The following is a 13869-nucleotide window of genomic DNA, read 5'->3' as shown; positions in this document are numbered from 1 at the left end:
ACAGTTACTTGTACTCTTGGCTTGTTTGTGTATGGAAATGAGAGCACTTGTGCACACTTGTTTGAACAGAAGAGGCTTGGGTTTAAATCTTACTTCTTCTGTTGGATTATTATAGCTGCTATTCTGGATAGTTTGGGGTTGTTTTTGTCCTGCAGTACAGAAAAACACCCCTCTCCCTATTTTTAAATCCTCTGAGAGGAAGTGGAAAGTAAATAATATCCCCATGACTATTAATATATGACAGTATTGAGAGGCCTTGTTTATTTCAGTAATAAAAGGCAAATAAACTAAAGTAGCTTGGCTTTGTGTACATTGAATGTCAGAAAATAGGGGGCAAAGCTGAGTATGATGTTTTTCTTAGGTGATGATGACTTAACATGTTTTATTTATTTTTAGGGAAGACCTTTTAGCCTTTTAAAGATCCTTTAGACCTTCATTTAGTCCATAAAACTATGTTTTTGTGAATTCTTGAGTGGGAATTGTGCCTGGGACAAAGAACCACACTGTGCAAAACAGAATCAGGAGGGAAAGTTAACGGCTGCTTTTGTTTGGGTGTTTTTCGCCATCATCTGAAAGATGCTGATCGCTTATTCATTCATGTGCAGAAGGAATGTTTTTTTCCTCTCATTAATGGGAGTTGTGTTTAAACCCTGCAGTTGCAGTTGCTTCATTGTATGTCGGCTTCTCTGTTCACTGTGTTGCTAATTGGAAATCCCCAATTTGTAGGTGCAGTCTTGTTTGTCCCAGAGCTGACTCACAGGAGACTCTGTTCATTCCTTTTACTTCACAGGACTGCCTTTTATTCACAGTTCATGGCAGTCTCATTAAACCAGAGTTTGAAATAGCAGTGTGCCCATGTTCATTGGCTTTCTCTGAAAGCCCTGTAAACCAGCGTCAGGGAATTAACGGTGGCTCAGAAACAGAAAACCCTTAATGGCTTGCCAGATCATTTTCCTTGCAATAAATCTGGGTTAGTTTGACACAGAATGGTATTTCAGTCACCCAGGAAATAAAAAAACCCAAACCAACCACAAAACCTGAAGATAGATGATGATACCCATGTTATTGCAGGTATTCCCCCAGAGCTAATCTAATTGAACAATTTCTCTCTTACAGCTTTGACTTCCAGGCACATTTTTGGATATCTAGTGGAAAGGAGACGTTTAGGCTGTTCTTAGGATTGAAGTATTCAGCTGTAACTACCTAACTCATTAGTGACTTATAGTTTCCAAGCTGGTCTGTGTCTCCTCTGTAAACCTGGTAATCACAGCAAGTATTAAGAGAAGGACAGCAAACTCTCAGGACTAAGTTATGTGGCTTTGGGTTTTCACAAGCTGATAAAAGCAATCATTTGCTCAAAACCATGAGGACACCAATGTTACCGCATGTGACTTTACGTGGATGGTTCCAGTTGTGTGATGAATGTTACTTTGTGTTTTGTTTTTTTTTTAATGTGAAGTAGCTGATAAGATTTAATTCTTGGTTTAAAAAGACAAAATCTGTTAGCATGACTGATGCTTCTCCCATCTTCCCTGTATGTTTTCCGAAAGGAATAGGTCCTTCCATGATTAGAAACAAGTAGTATATCCACCTTCACCATCAATATTCTTTTCCAGCTAATGCATTAAAAACCTTAATCCTCTACTTGGCTTGGAAATGCTGGAACACACATTTGTCTCCCAAATGCAGATCTTTGAAATGCAGATTTTTTTGTTCCTATTCTTTTAAGCAGTTTCCAGAATGTGAATGTCCAGGAAGCTGCAGCGCAGAAGGGACTCTTATAAATGCATTCCACATTCCCAAACACCCGTGCCGAAATTCAGATACTGGCCAAAATGAGCCTTGAAAGACAAGGTTTGCTCTTGGGCTGTTGGAACACTGCTATTGAGTGTTTGCTTTGAGGTCTGACAGGTCTTGCAGCATCTGGCGATGCTCTGCTTTGCCTTATGAATTCTCATTACCTACCACAACTGATCATGGAGCAGTTTAAATGAAAGTCTTCCACTGAAATACATTGTGGTGGTTGTTATTTTTTCTTAAAGCCACCTTTCTCAAAGCTAGGTTTGGTTGTCTTAAGCAAGTATCGTTCTTTTGCTGTGTGGATGATGCAGTTGTTCCCTCTGAAAGCTTCGGTGGGCAGCATGTTTGCATAGGGTCTAAAGTCTGGTGACTAAACGTCTGCTCAAATCTCTCCTTTTGTCACCTGTGAATCCCTTGTTTTTGCAAATCAGCTATTTCAGTAAGGAAATTATTTCAGTAAGGAAATACTAAGCGTAAAATTTGTACTTTGAAACTAAGTAAGATTGTACTTTGATTGTACTAGTGCAAAAACTATGGAATAAAATACAGTTCTTTTAATCCATGAAAGATGCCAACAAACCTGCTGGATGTTCACTTTGGAAAAGGAAAATCAGAAGGAAAAACTCTTCTCTGTTTTCCTCTGAGACAAGGACCTTATTGAATGTTCAAAACAAAATTCAGGGATAGAGTAGTTATTGGTCAGGGGTGGAAGGGAGAGGGAACATTACCGTTATTTCCCTCCCATAAAATGCAGTTTTATCTCGTCGTACAACCCTGTTAACATGTATCATTCTTGCAAGACCATGTTAGGAATTTCTGCAGAGACAAAGCTGCTGTGAAATGCTAGCCTTGGATTCTCCTGCAATATTTTGACATTGCTTGATTTAATTGCATTTACTGTAACCTCTGCCCAATCTCATGACAGCAGCTTGTATCACTGCAGCGCCTGTGAGTTATCTGTAAATATTTGAAGCAGGGATGTTTCTTTTGTATTTTGGCAGTAAGCTCGATTCATTTTGTTGTTCTCCCCCATTCTCTCTAGAGTTAATTATGTCACACATTTATTTCAGAGGATGAATTGTTTAGAGCAAAAATGGTTTTGGTACAAGCATCAGGAATTTTCATCTTTAGAAAGCTGTCACCTGCTCTGTGATCCAAATGGCTGCTGATGCCAGTCTTTCTAATCTAGCCATTACAGATCTGCATTCCTTTGCTGATCTTGGCTGATGTGCTGATGTACTGAAGCACTATCATGACCCTGCTTATGTTCCTGAATGGTATCTCCATTATGGAATTGCTCAATATGGAAAACCAAATTCCTTCGTTCATTGACAGTATAAGCTTTTGGAGATAGATGATGAATAACTTTTCACCCAGAAGGCATTTGTTCATCCATTTGGTTTAGTGCTATGCACAATTATAGGATTTTTTTTGCATGATATTTCTTCAGGGGAAGAAACCCAAACAAATACGTTAACTTTATACCAAGATTTGTCTGTGGCACTCATAACAATATAGTCAAAATAATAGAAGAATGTTGTAGGAAAACTGTATGAAACCAACGGTCCACCTAGCTCCAGTCTCTGTTTTCTAACTGTGGTCATTATTAGATGCTTACAGAGAAGAAAAGAATGGGAATAGGGCCAGTGTGAGGTTATCTTTCCTCACCGTGCATGCTGAGCGTGTGCCAGTCAGTGATTTAGAGCCTATGCATGGGGATGCTTTATCTGGAGCACTGTGTTTAAGACTCTCCATGGACCTGTCCTCTGTGGAGCTGCCTAATTCCTCTTTTAGAATCCTTCTCTTCTCTGACTTTGAGGGCATCTTGTCACAATGAGTTCTGTGATTTTATTATACACTGTATGAAGAAATCTTTCCCTTTGCTTGAAAATTGAGAATTTCACTGGGAGCCCCTTGACTTTGTGTGATAAGAAGTAGAAAGTAATTTCTCTGGTTACCTCCCCAAGCCCTTTATAATTTTATGATATCTTCATATGCACTCCTTTCCAGGGTGGAGAGGAGCCCTGTTGTGTTGACTTGTCTCCTCACACAAAAGCTATTCCATGTGTCTGAGCCTTATTACCTTTTCCTGCGCCTCTTCAATCTCTATTAGATTATTTGAAAATTGGGCAGAGGAAGGGGAGATCTCAGAATACCATGCAGTACTCTGGATGCAGGGGCACCTTGGATTTTTATTCAGTGTATTATTGCTTGTTGTTTCTGTTCTAAACATGCTATTCAAAAGCTGCATTTTTCAGTGCTGATTTATGGCACCAATCATTTTTTTAATTTGTTATTAATTCTTTTGTTCCGACTGCTGTCTGTGTGGGTAGCTGAGATGTACAGTAAAAACCTGGGTGGAAAAATCTGAGTATCTTTTATTACTGTGGTTTGAATTCTGAGCACTGCTTTTTGGCTGAAGAGTATCCTGCAACTACCTGGCTCGATCCCCATTACAGGGGAAAGGCTGGAGCAAGGTGCTGAGCTAAGCTAAGATGGGCCTGCCTGATTTCAGGGCCAGAGCCGATACCATCAAACTCTGTAGCTGCTGCATCTTGCCTCAGTTACCTTGATCTGGATTGTAATATATATACAATACATCCTCCCTTTCTTAACTGCTATTTGGGCATGAGTAACCTGGCTTCTGCCATGCTTGTGGACTTCCCCAGACACCCATGAGAATGAGCACTTCTCACTGCTTCTTCTTGGCTTCAGCTGTTTTCGCTTCTGCTTAGCAGTGTAGTTACAGTGCAAAGGGGCTGCAGCCGCTGTCTCAGCTGCCTGGGACCCAGGGTGTACATGTCATCTCTGCATCAATGTCTGTGCTCCGTCAGCCAGGGAAAAGCATTACCTCTCCAAACCAAAGAACAGAAAGTCTGAACATCTGCCCCAGTTCACAAACAAAATCCGACATACAGCAGAGATGTTTGGGAAACCAGGGTTTCCCAAATCAAGCAGAGCCACTGTAGCAAAAGTCTTGCTATTTTTGCTGGTAAATTGTCAATTTCTTCCTCAAAATTTGCTGAAAAGAGAGAGCTCCTTATCCCTCTCCCCTTTGCTACAAGTTAAAAGCTTCATCATTTGTCCTTTTTAAGTACAAAGTTGTAGACAATGCAAGCCATGATAGCTGCTATCCCAGGGTTTCACGTCACTATTTGTTGCATTATTTACTTTGATCTGATTTGGCCTCTTGACTCCATCAAAAGCGCCTTTCAATGTGAATTAATTAAGAGAACTGTATTTTCTTCATTCAGTTGCCTTTAAAAGAGAAGTTGTCCCAGATGGCATTAGGAAAGGAAGGAGGTGTTTTTTCTCCCTCCACAAGCCATGCTTTTTTCATAGACCAAAGGCTTTCTCTGCCCTTATGCTTTGGGAATCGGCAGTTTTGATGGATTGAAGGTACTTTGTCCCAGGAATCTGGAAATGCCAGAACCAAATGAGGCCACCTCAGTGGCATCCCAGCCCAAATGAGCAGCTTTCTAATAATGAAGATGACTTTAATATTGCAGCATCACTCTGCAGGCACTCAGTTAATTATGAGGTGTGAATAAGGAATATGTTTCACAGTGCCTTAGCAATTTTCTGAGTTCACTGATCCATAAACAAGATTATTCCCTAATAGTCCTTCATCGCTGCCATTATTACACAAGGGTGTTCAACTTTAAATTAAATTAAAAATTATCATCCTTAAAGTTTGTTGAGCCACAGCTAATCTTTTGAGAGTGTTTCCAGGATTAACTATTTTTAAATTGCTTAGCTATTTGGGGAGGAGAGAATTCTGTGTCGTTCCTGCTATGCCATTTTTATAAAGACTGCACTGTAGCAACTCTCCGCTGGGAAATGCGGATTAGACCCATTTTTCTCTCTTTCTTTCCAAAGTCCCTGACACTATCAGACAGCTGATGTTTTGGAAGGAAGCTGCTTTATCAAGGTACGTGTAACTTTTTTTACAGGTCTTTCAGCTGCTGCCAACCCAGGAGCGAAGGACTAAATCTGGTTCCTGAATGCCAGCTGTTCCAGCCTGCCTCTGTCCCTGTCCCTTAGCCGGTTTGTACAGGATGGAAATGAAATGGGCTACTGGTGCAGAACTGTCAGGCAGTTTGCGATCTCTCAGGGTTGAGCAGAGCTACAGCTCCTTGAAGACGTTTTTACCATTACTAATAGGGTCATTGTAGATTTTTAAGGTCGAGAGTGACCATTTATGATCGTCTAATCTGAGCTGGAGCGTGGTGCAAGAGACAGAGCTTAACTTAGATTTACTGGATGGAGCTTGCATTTCTCTTTGAGCTGTGTCGCATGCCTGTCAGCAGCCCTGACTTTAAAGACTTGATGTATGGAGTGTTTGAAATATCCTTAGGTGAATTGTTGCAGCGGTATGCTATTTGCACTGTTAAAAATGTGTGCCTATTCCTAGTCTGATTTATCTAATTTGAGCTTGCAAGCACTGCATCTCATTATGTCTTTTTCCGCTAGATTAAACTGGACTCTCCTAGCTGAAAGTTTTGCAGTCTGTGGTAGTTGTTTTACCATTCTTCCAGACAGACTCAAAGGCCAGGCTTCCTCAGGGTATGTCTACCCAGCAGTTGTTGTTGTGATGCAGTTAATGTACTTGGAATGAACAAGTCTTGGATTAGGTAGCTTGGGTCCTGCTAAAAATATGTCTGAAATGGCAGGGAGATCAGAGTAGGTGAAACAAGCTCTCTAAGCATTTGCCAATATTTCTTTTTCTTTGATTTTTTGGCTTTTCCCCCTCTGGATGTTATGCTGAAGTTTCAAAGCAGTAAAATACAGTTAATTTTTGCAGTGCAGAATTTACATATTGTAAAAGTCAGTACTTTGCTGACTAAACCCAAGTAGATTAGAGTAAAATTAAAGTATCCTTGATGATAAATCCCTATGGGGCAAGAATGAGACATTCCCATGTGTTTGTTGTCTTTCTAGTGCAATAGTGTTTCAAGCTTAATTGGAAAATTAGTTGTACGATGAGGTGCACTTGATACTGCATCTGCACACACAGATGACATCTGGATGGTACACAGCTCTTGATCTTAAGAGCATCACTGCACATTAACAAACACCAGTGCTCAGAGTCTGGAGTTGACTTTTTGTCTGAAAGGGCTGTGATTGAACATGTGGTCTTCAAAATGCTGCATTGAGCCCTCGTTCATGGTTGTAAAGTTAAAGAAAAGGACATGGAGAACATTTGGATATATCATCTTTTTTAACACAAGATTGTCCCTCACAATATAGTTCCTAGCAGGTTGAATCTAGTTTTAGAAACAAGAAAAAGATTGATATCTTTATTTCACACTCAATATGTTTTATAATCAGGAAGTATAATTTCAGAGGGGAAAAAAACCTTCTGCTGAATTGCTGGCAGCCTTACCTAGAGTGTGTAGGAAGCTGTCAGGAAAGCAGGGATGTCAGGTGTTGACCTACGCTGGTAATGCTTCATTTGTGAGATTCAGTTAGATTAAAGCACAAAGTAATGTGAGTAATTTGGCTCCAGGTTCAGTGCTTAAGAATACATAAGACAGAACAGTAGTATCATTCTTTTATACCAGCTGAGACTGTGACCCAACTGGCAGACTACTCCGAGGGTACCATTATCTTTTACATAACAAGTTTCGTATTCTCACATTTATATTTTTTAAGCATCTGTCATTACCTCTTCAGAAATCCCTTACAAATTAGAGGTTCCTCTTGCATAACTGAAGAGCAATTATTGTCCCATTATCAAGTAATGAAGTGCACGCTTGCATGGAAAGAATGATGACTCTAAATATGATAAAGTTCAGCAAGATTCCCAAGATAATTTCTGGAAGTGTGTCATACCTTTAAAGCTTGTATTTTAGTAGTTGGCAGATCTTAGATCCAGTATCTTCTTTAAAAAACTATTGAGGAACAAAACACATGTATGTGAGCCTGAAAGAGGGAGCTGTTTCCAATGTCGAAGTTGAGGCATGTTTTGCATCATCATGAAAGATGCTTCCCTGTCATGACCCAGAGTTTGAGTTACTGAATTTGGTTTAGTGTGGGGGTTCAGTGTGTTATTGCCTTCCTACTAATTCTGCCAGGACACAGAGAAGGCTTCTGGGGGAAGTCCTGAGAGTTAAGTATAGCGGAGTCATCACCCAAGTCATGTTTGAAGAAGAATCAGAATCATAGCATGGTTTGGGTTGGAAGAGACCTTATAGATCATCTAGCTCCAGCTCTCCTGCCATGAGGCAGGGACACCTTCCCAGGTTGCTGAAAGCCCCCATGCAATGTGGCCTTGGACACTTCCAAGACATTAATTTTCAACTGGATGAAGTTGCAGGTCCTCGAGTGTGTCCAGATGGAGCTCCCAGGGCCTGCCTCTGAGATTCCCAGTGTAATCACCTGAAGCAGTAATGCTCTCTGGGAGTTAGGAATTGTCTATTCTTGGGCTTCCAGAGCACTGAGATACTTGAACAGGAAATTATTTTGAACATTTAGTCGTTACATTTAATGCTTTTTTGAGTAGAGCTTAGTGTGATGATCACGACCTGCTAATCCCTCTAGCTGAGTCCCCCAGTAACTGGGACACGGATGATTACTGGGTCGTTGCAGCCGAACAGCTGGTGTCTGTAGCTTTGTTTGGTTTTGGTACAGCTGAGGTTTCCATATTCTTGACATCCTCATGTCAAGTCTCAAGCCCCTGCCAGCTTAGTGAATGGGATGGCTAACAGCACACATCTGACCAACTCGCTAAGCCTGCCTGTGGGATTCTTCTCACCTTCTTAAACTAGGCTTGGTGAATTTTGGACCATTAATTTTAAAAGCCTTTTCCAATCTGTTAATGATTATTTTCTTAAATAGGTCCTCCAATGAGATTTGCAGGAAATCTGATGGCTTTAGCAAGAAGAGGTATACTCCCTGATTCAGTAAAAGAAAAAATGCAAAACTTAAACAAACCAACACCATCCATAAGATCATTTGCAGGTGATTCTTAAAGTAATCTCCTTCCTTCTGTCAAAGAAACATCAGATGTTAAGGGACTGCTTGGCTCATCGGGCATAGTCCTCTGTTATCACATGCAGCCAGTTACCTAATCCCTTCCATAGACTGGTTCAGTGCTGCCTTGTGTCCAGTTGGATCACGTCCATGTCTTCCCTTGAATCATTGCTCCACAGTCTGACAAGTTTGCTTGGAAAGCTTTCTTCTCCAAGCTTAAATACCTCGATGGCCAATTTAAGCCCACTTAAACCTTGTGTTTGTGCATCTCCTTTGCCTTCCTTCCTTTATGTGCCTGTGTGATAACGTGTGGGCACAGAGACCTAAAAAGACTGTCAGGTGGTGTACAAAACTGGTGTTAGTGTGAGGATTCAGTAGCAGCTCTTTATTTTGTATGTGTTCCTAGGGAGGGATGCAGAGAATTGACACGGGTTGTTACTAAATAATGTAAAATAACCTTCTTGCTGGTGTTATTTAGGCAAGCTTTGTGTAGTGACAACGGCTGAAACTCTCCAGAGAAGCTGCCTTTGCTTTTGCCGAGGAGAAGGGTATGTTTGGAGTGCTTGTTTTTATTTTTATGTATTTCCTTTGGTCAAGAGCCATGAAAATCTCAACAGCTTCAGAAACTTATGCTTTTCATTCTGACTCACAGCCATTTTGAGAAAGCACAGAACAAAAACCATCAGCAACTGCAAATGCATGTGATAAAAAACCATACCACCAGTATCCTCACCAAATATGTTTAAGGTCCATTTATAGGAGAATGAAGCAGTAGAGAACCTCCTCCATTATCTTGATAACTAGTGAATAGGAAAAATGAAGTTCAGTTATTTTGGATAGCGGCTTGTTCTTACCGTTGTGTTTAACAATACAACTCGTACTGTTGTACACTAGTGCAAAACATGTCTAAGTCAGGTGAGAACTGAAACTGGACTTAAAACTTAAATATCAAGACTTTCCCACTATGTTAGAGAAGAAACTTGCTGCTGCTTGCTTTATTTTTCTGGACTCCCAGAGGCATTATTTCTCATTATATTAGGCCTTTTGGAGACCTCAGCTCCCTTTTCATGAGCATGCTGGATAGGCTTCCTTTGCTATGCTGATTGGGTGCTTCTTGCCTATTGTGTCAGAGTCTGAATGATTTGTGAAAATGATGTAACCTGTAAACAAAGATAGTATGAATCATAGTTAAAAAAGCCCAGGATGGTTGTCTTTCCTTTCCTGGTAGTGAAATTTCCAGAGGCACATCTTCCAAAAAGGATGTCTGTCTTTTTTGCTGTCTTTACCATGGATTTACATCCACAAAGTCCCTTAGAAAGAATGCCTTTTACTGAGTAGGAGTGACTTGGTCTTCTCTTGTCTAGACAGCCTGAAAGGGCTGCTGGACCTCTAGGAGATGAATGTGCACCTCTGTGTTCTTGGGAAGGTGTGTAGGCATGGTCATCCCCATGCCTGGCACAACCCCAGGGCTGACTGACCTTTCTTCAGCTACTGGGTGAAGCTGAGGGCTTTCCTTGGCCATAGCTGGTCTGTGTGGACAGGTGAGATAATACTGTACTTGTCGTTTAGGTTGCTGCTGGGTGAGGCAAGTCCACTATGTGCTGAGTTGTTCTGTCTGTCAGCTGTGGAGCAGTAGCTTTGAAGGAATGGCTGTCCAACTCTGCACTAAGAAGCAGCCATCACTCAGCAGTGGTACCAGCCATTTATTTGCTAACGGGGAAAAAAAAGCTGAAGAGGAAATAACTTGGAGCTGCATGTGTTAGTGGTCTGAAGCATTTCTGGTTCAGAGGAGACAAAACAAACCTAGTGCATGAGCTTGGATGTATGGTGCTCTGCTCCCTCACCATCTTCTGATGGCAGTGTGAGGTGAAGGCATTTGACACCTTTCAGTACTGGCATCAGGAAGAAACTGAGGCTTCTTAACACCTCCCAGCAGTCGCGTGACTTTAATTTCCTGAGAGCAGAGAAGGAATGTTGTCCTACTCTTTCCCTGGCAGGCTTTGGGAGGTGAATTTCTTCGGTTTGGAAACAAATGTGATCTGAAAACATTCTTTCCATAACAAAAATAGACTGTGTGGTACAGTCCCTAGACCCGATGTGAAAGTTGAATGTTTCTGTTGCGAGGAGGTGCCTTTGGTGTCAGGCAGTAGACGGCTTCATGGATGCCATACTATTGTCTCTGAGTAATAGCCATGGTATTGGTTACATGCTGGGGTCCAAAGAACTGAAAATCTTTGAGTATGAGGGGTTTCAGATTTCCTTCTTAGTCTTCTGTTTTTCTGGTTCAGTAAAATCTTCATATGGAGCTATTTACGTTAAGAAACAGAGCGTAAACACCTCTGCTCCCCTGTTTCCTCCATTTTCCTCATCCCTTCTGCCCCCGTGCTGGCCTAGCTCTGGGTGGCTCAAATGGAGAGGATCTCTGCTCAGGACATGTGCCGGCCTTTAAGATAGAGACCTGCTGCAGTGTGTGGTGAATTGCAATGTGCATTGACCTGATGCCTTTGGAAAAGCATTGCCGTTTTGCTGCTGAACTTGCAGCTTTTCAGGTTGTTCTTTCTGTCAGCAAAACCACCGATCAGTTGACATTCCCTGAGAGGCTGCTTTTTTGTTGTCGCTTTAAAGGCAAATAACAATTGCAAAAGCAGCAAATGACGTCTGATGTGAATGAACCCCCTTTATTTTACTTTCTAGCCCTGCCGTGTTAGTAAGGATATATTAATAGCTTTCTTAACTTTAGTTCACTTTGGAATATTTACGTATGATGAAGTAATATATGTCTGCTATTCAGTAGGAGCTAAGTTGTTGCTTTAGTTTCACTTTTCTTTTGTCCACAAATTTAAGGAAATAGATATTTATTTATGGATTAGGTACCTGATGTAGGAAAATGCTCCCAAAAGATAGCAAGAAATTAATACATGCAGTCCATGTTGCAAATTGCATTTAAATAGCTGTTGCCTTCTTTTTCCCACACTTGAGTGGGAACTCATCCTGCAGAGAGAAATAATGACTCTGTGATAAACCTTGAAAGAATTAGGGATGAAGCATCTTTACAATGAGATGATAATCAGCAACTGCTTTGTTTTGGATTGTGTGTTTGGATGCAGCTATTATATAGGCGTGGTGAAAAGCAGAGGAGGGCCAGGATTAAGAAAACTGGCTCTTAAATCTCCATTTTCAATCTCAACCAACCTAATATTGCATAGTAGAAGCATAGTCTAGTACAAGCACTGCCAAGAGATAAAATGCTGCATTTTACTTTTCCTTCCCTACCTCTCTGTCCTCTCGGCATCACCTCTCTGCTGTTCTCTGCAGCGTGTTTTCTTCGAGATGGTCGGTATGATGTTAAATCTTTTTGTCCCTTTTCATTTTTTTGGTGGTGGTGGTGGTGGTTTTTTTGTTGCTGTGAAAACATAAGACCCAACCTTCCTCCATTCTTCCTGCTGTGTGAGCCTTAATTAATGTTGTTGCAAAGTGTGTTAAGATCCTTGGATAGCAGCGTAGTTTTGGCAGTGGTTCAGTCTCCTGGAGAAAAGTGTATGCCTTTGTCTAGGAAAAAAATAAACTAACAGGTTTTCAGAGTTAGAAAAAGGTAAAAAAAAGTGAACAGGGTTTAAAAAATTACTTTTCTTTGGCTCCTCTAACCTGAAGCTCTAGTCTCATAACAGCATATTTTTTTTAGTTAATGGGTTATCTTTGCTCCTGGAGTTGGGAGTCATCCCTGCTGAAATCTTAGGAACGATGTTCATTTTACTGTTTTGGAGACAAACCAGTGCATGTTGTTACTCAGCCTTACCCTTTGTTTCTCCCTTCTCATGATAGAAATGAGAAGGAAACTTTAAAATGTTTCAGCTGTTGTCTTTAAAAAGATGGAGTGCATCCTTTTTTTTTTAAGCAAGGGGACACAAACCACAAACCCCTCTGGATTGCTGTCAGCCCACAATGGGGTTAAGATCCTGAATGTATCCCATATAAACTATGCCAGCATGGGCTGTCTGTCTGTACCAGCACCCCTTTCTCAATCTCTGATATTAATGCTTTGAAAGAGGTCTCTGTTTCGGGAGTAGTGTACATCAGCAGTGTAACAAAACTTGAAATGGTCACTTGCTTCTTAGTGTTGAATCCAAATGTAAGAATGGTGTTCCCAATGTGTTATTGGGGGGCTGTTGTGTCCCAGAGTTTCTGGCAGTCTGGGCTCTGTTCCTGCAGTGCCTCAGCAGCAGAGACCTGCTGTGGGGTGGGCATGCGTGCAGCAGAGGCTGCAGATGTTGCAGAACTGTGAAATAGTCTTGCTTTATGTGGCTGCTTACAAAATACATTTAAGGAAACCAGTGTTAGGAATGTTAGGAGTAACATCTGCAGTTCCTGTAAAATGGTTAGCTTTGTTTTGGGAACAGTTCTACATTTTCCACATGCTTGCTCCGAAAAGTGGCCGTGGAGCAGCTTGAGGACATCTGGAAGGCTGGATAACTGGTACTTCTGAAAAAGCAGGGAAACCATTTGAGATGGGAAGCTGTTTGTTACAAAACATTTACTTGCTGGTGAAGATGTGTTGTACCAAGCACACTGACTAGCTTCTTATCTTGAGAGCACAAGGAATTATGTGTCCTCTGTCTTCCCATTTAATTTCCAGTGGTGGTGATGTTGCAGTTTTTACTGTGTGAGTCATTGCTGTGGAGTTTTCAGTTTAATCCACTCTCTCATTTTGGAGGCAAAGCCCTTGAAACTTCTGATAGCAAGAAGAAGAACCATGGGCTGTATGTTCCTTGGAGAGCTGTCTGATGGGTACTGTAGTAGACTGTGGGTACATATAAGGAGGTGATAGTTATCTCTAAGGAGAAGCCTAGCAGCAAAGCTAGCGCTTGGCTTGGCAGTGACCACTGAGAGATGGGCTGTGGTGAGATCCAGCAGCTGTGGGGCAGCCAGGCACTCCCCTCTCAGCCCTGAGGTGTGTGGTCCCAAAAAGCCTGTCTGAGTTCAGCATCTTGGGAACTGTTTGGGCTGAGGGCTTTGGCTGAAGCAGATGACTAAGGTATGATTGCATTGACACAATCTGTAAGCTGTAAAGCCAATATCCCCACCTTGTTTTTCCAG

At 41.4% G+C, this 13869-nt stretch overlaps 1 protein-coding gene across 1 annotated transcript in view; it reads left to right on the top strand.

Moving 5' to 3' along the window:
• TMTC1 (transmembrane O-mannosyltransferase targeting cadherins 1) overlaps positions 1-13869 on the top strand; it is a 147224-nt gene that overhangs the window by 28848 nt on the left and 104507 nt on the right. The gene's annotated exons all lie outside the window — the stretch shown is intronic.

The sequence above is a fragment of the Pezoporus flaviventris genome, unplaced genomic scaffold (assembly GCF_033815535.1).
Source record: "Pezoporus flaviventris isolate CSIRO_AGI_PZ_B2104156 unplaced genomic scaffold, CSIRO_AGI_Pfla_v1 ptg000002l, whole genome shotgun sequence".
Classification (NCBI taxonomy): Eukaryota; Metazoa; Chordata; class Aves; order Psittaciformes; family Psittacidae; genus Pezoporus; species Pezoporus flaviventris.
The sequence above is the reverse complement of the archived record's forward strand: the minus strand, read 5'-3'. Positions and strand labels throughout refer to the sequence as shown.